Source organism: Lytechinus variegatus, chromosome 4 (assembly GCF_018143015.1).
Source record: "Lytechinus variegatus isolate NC3 chromosome 4, Lvar_3.0, whole genome shotgun sequence".
Classification (NCBI taxonomy): domain Eukaryota; kingdom Metazoa; phylum Echinodermata; class Echinoidea; order Temnopleuroida; family Toxopneustidae; genus Lytechinus; species Lytechinus variegatus.
The window spans coordinates 24,002,149-24,007,003 of NC_054743.1; positions in this window are offsets into that span (position 1 = coordinate 24,002,149).

Below are 4,855 nucleotides of genomic sequence, written 5' to 3' on the forward strand. Positions count from 1 at the left end.
CAGTATTAGATCCTGTATCATGGACCCAATTATTGTCTAGGACAATAGTGCACTCTACCATGCTTTTGCACGGGCCCATATATTCCTTTGTCGTAGGTGATTCTGGATACGTAATCATGAAGATCATACGTATTTAACTAATCAAATATTGTGAGCGCGAAGCGCGTGGGCGTGCTGATACCTGAACCCCAGGGCATTTTAAGACTTGTTTGTAGGAATTCACTATACGTATTGCACTAACAAAAATAATGAGAGGAAATATATTTGGTGAATATTTACTTGAAAACGAGCCCGCCCCCCTCCTTATGGCGGAGCAAAAAAAAGGAAAAAAGGGTGAAAGAAAGAAAGAAAGAAAAAAGAGGAAAAAAGAAGGTGAAACGTAAGAGGAAGAAGACGAATAAATAAAAAAAAGATGAGGGGAAGACTTGGAAAATCCTACACAATTTTCACTTTTTGGTGATTTACATATCTTGCTCAATATGGAGCGCTCGGAAATCGAACTTTCATTACTTTGATTGATTGACAAATTGCTTTTAAAAAGTGTAATGTTTAATGGTCTGAATGTTAACATTTTATGCTCGCGCTGCGCGCTCTCAAAATTTGATTTGTCAGGTACCTTTTATTTTCCTGTATTCCATAAAGTTCTTAAATATCCATGTTAAGGTCAGATTGTCAAAACGTAACAGCTAGCGCAGCAAGTTCAGATTTTGATTGGAGAGTTATAATTATGTATATCTCAATATTAATTCAATAGCAAACTATTAAAAATCCCCATTCATGACAGTTTAAGTAAAATGCGGCTCGCGATTTGCGCTCGCATCGATTATTTTAAATATATCATGCATCTTATTCATAATTACAAAAGTGCTTTAAATGTCCAATTTTCAGGTCATAATATTAACAGATTTCGCTCTCTTGTAATAAATATGATATTAATCTACAAATCAATTGTCCCTTTTTCAGAAAGTAATATCGACAGGTTTCATCTCGCTCTTAGGAAGAGAAATAGGAAGACAGTCATCATTTTCATATGATGACATAATGTTCTTAGAATGGCCCGGGTCCTATGTAAAAATTTAAAATAAAAATGATGAAACATATCAGCTCTATCAGCTCGGCAATGCGACAAGGATTCGTGATGTCACATGTGAACAGCTTTCCCTTTGATGGTCTATAAAATACCCTCAAAATGTTTCTTTCTGTTTTTTCTTATTGTGATACAAACTCTTTAGCCATGGTGTATTCTTTAAAAATCTGTATTACATGCCCTCCTCTAGAAAGAATGATGATCTACTGCGACAGATGTGATAAAAGAGGTAATTTAAGTGAAATATATACTAATGTATTTGGGGAGAGTAAGTTGTTCACAAGTGACATCACACATCTTTGTCGCATTGCCAATTTGAGGATCTCCATAGCATTAGTGATTGCAATATTCAAATGCTCATAATTTTCTCATGATTTGTCCGATTTTTCTCAAACTGTCGTTGATCTGTTTTTTTATTTTTCTGTTTTCACACAAGCTATCTTGTTCCAAAGGTTTCATTCTCCTTTAAAAACCCTATCGACCCTCTCTAGTTTAAAAAAAAAGGAACTCAAATCAAATATTATGTCAAGTAAATGTTAAAATGCCGATAGTTTCGGTGTTACAAATATTTCAATGACTCCGACTTTGCATGCCTTTCTGTATTCTAATATGTATGATTCATATAATGTTTTTACTTTTTATATTTTTATCACTTGTATATACGTGTTTTGTTTTTAAGGCTTTTAGAGCCCCTTATGATACCAGCTTTTACTGAAAGGGCACCCTATGTAAATATTATTCAAATAAATAAATAATTAGGTGAATGGATAATTGATTTTCATGATAAAAAGGGTATTTAGAATGTCCAGATTCTATAGGCCAAAATCTGAAACACGTGCGCGTATATGTATGTTCGGATACGCAGCTTGTTCTCTATTTAAATTATTATGTAGTTTCAGATCACAATACAAAAAATAATTATGCTCATGCCTTGCCCTCGCATTATTAATGCAGGAAGATTTCCAATTACTCATCCTTTTCAAGATATACAAAACATAAGTAGAGTAGTGTCCCATTTTAAGGTGTAAATCTCGAATTTTCATTTATAATTGTTTAGTTATATACTTATCCTTTTCACGATTACAAAAAAAGTGCTTAGAATGTCAATTCTTCAGGTAGAAATGTCAATTTTTTTTAGCTCGAGCTTCGCACTCGCATTATTTTATTGTTGAAGCAACATCTTCATGGCTAAATGCAAGCAGCCGTTAAAAGATTCTTTTTTGATCAGATCAAAACGTATATTAAAAATTACGCTGCTCGCGCTTGCAGTAATTATTTAGTTGGATACACACCTCGTTTAGATTTTGAAATTGAAATTGAAACTTTATTTACCACAATCTTCATAAAAAACATACAAATCAAGAAGTATAAATATTTCAATAAAATACATTATAACAAAAGTGAGTATATTTAAGAATAGTGGAAGGATCACTGAGAAGTTAAAAGGAACTTATAGTGATCCTGAAATTAACACAAAACAACACAATAAAAAAAAAAATGCAATCAGGAAATACAGAACAACAAACATAACAAAAGTATACAATTTTATCTTTATCAGTATTACTATTAGACTTTCTGCATTTTAAATGTCTTTTAAAGCTTTGAAGGGTTTTGCACTGCTTGATATTTTGAGGGATCTTATTCCAAATAATGGGTCCCCTACATAAAAATATGCTGTTTGAGAAAGAATAATGGCCATATATTGCACTAGTATCAGCTGAGTTTCTAGTATTATATGTATGCATATCTCTATTGGTTTGAAAAATGTTGTCAAAATCATTAGGCAAAAGGTTATTATAATAGGAATACATAAAAACAGATAACTGAAAATCATGTAGTAAAGAAATTGGGAGTACTTAATTTCACGAAAAGAGGTATGCTATGACTTAGAAAGGGTTTATGGCATATAATACGAACTGCTCTCTTTTGAAGAAGAAAGATGCGGTTCAGTAAGTATTGCTTGCAGGATCCCCAAACAATATTGCAATAAGATATGTAAGGTAAAATCAATGAATTATACAATAAGAAGATTATTTTGTGGTAAAATGTCTTTAAGTTTACTCATTATTCCTATTGTTTTGGAAACTTTCCTTAAAACCTCATAAACATGAGTCTTCCATTTTAAATCCTTATCTATACTAATTCCTAAAATTGTGTAGTATTTACATGTTGAATTAAGTTGCCATTAATATATATATTTACTTCTTTTGCACTATTTTTTGGAGCATTGAACAGCATTACATGGGTCTTTTCATAATTAAGTTGTAATTTATTTGCTTCAACCCATTTGCTAACCTTTGAAAGTTCAGAGTTAAAGTTTTGAGTAAGACATTCCACATCACTATGTTTATAAAATATATTGGTGTCGTCTGCAAATAACAAACAATTTAATAGTGGAGATACTGAATTTAAATCATTAATGTAAATCAAAAAAAGTATGGGACCGAGGATTGATCCTTGTGGAATTCCGCAAGAAACAGTTTGATAATTAGAGTTTATAGAATTGAATACTGTAAATTGTTTACGGTTACGGTTAAATAACTGTGAAATAAATTTAAAGTAACACCACGGATTCCATAATGAGAAAGTTTTTTTAAAAGTATTTTGTGATTAATGGAGTCAAATGCTTTTTTAAAGTCTAAGAACAGTCCAATAATAATATCTTTGTTTTCAATTGCTTTAGACACACTCATTAAAAAATCTAAGATAGCATGATGAGTGGAATGTCCAGCTCTGAAACCAAACTGTTTATTACAAAGAATTTTGTTTTTATCAAGAAATTTTTGAAGTCGTGTATAGATGCATCTTTCAAAAATTTTCGAAAATAGTGGTAGTAAGGAAATAGGTCTATAATTTTTAAATAAATCTTTTGGTCCTTTTTTATGTATAGGAATAACATTAGCAACTTTCAGACCTTGAGGTACAATACCCTTTTCAATACATAAATTAAAAATACTGCAAAGTGGTTTAGAAATAATATGTATAACTCTTTTGACAACAGTGCAATCAATAGAGTCAAAACCAGGAGCTTTTCCATTTTTGAAAGATAAAACAATATTAACTATTTCTTTTTCTGTAATAGGTAAAAAATAAGCTGTATAGGGACCACTTTTACCCAAGAATGATTCAAAGTTGTTGCAAGTGTTACTATTATTCATTCCAGCTATTTCATGACCAATATTCTTAAAATAATCATTGAAACCTTCAGCAATATTCTTAGATTCACTAATAAGTGAACCGTTACATTGGAATACAGAGGTGTTTTTATGGAGTCTTTTCCTTTGTAACAGATCATTAATTGTTTTCCATGTTTTATTAATGTTTCCTTTAAACATATATGAAACTTAGAAAAGTAGTAATCTCTTTTTGCATCACGTATTTGTTTTGTATAAGAATTTCGAAATTTAGTATAACATTCTTTTCTGTGTGACGTAGGATTTTTAATATACCTTTTATATAAATTATTTTTTTTAGAACATATCTGTTTAAGGTTTTTGTTAAACCATGGTTTATGATTTTTCTTTATTTTTAATCTTCTGAGAGGAAAACATTTATTATAAGTCTCAGAAAAAACTCCATAAATATTGTTTATACATGTAATTTGGCTCTTCCTGATATCTGCAAAGCAGATTATCAAAATCAGTTGAATATAATACATTCAGAAAACAGTAAATATTGATATCATTAATTTGATGTTTATATGTAACAGGTTCATCTTCATATATACCTTTAAAATCAAACATGGCAAATATTGGCAAATGATCAGAT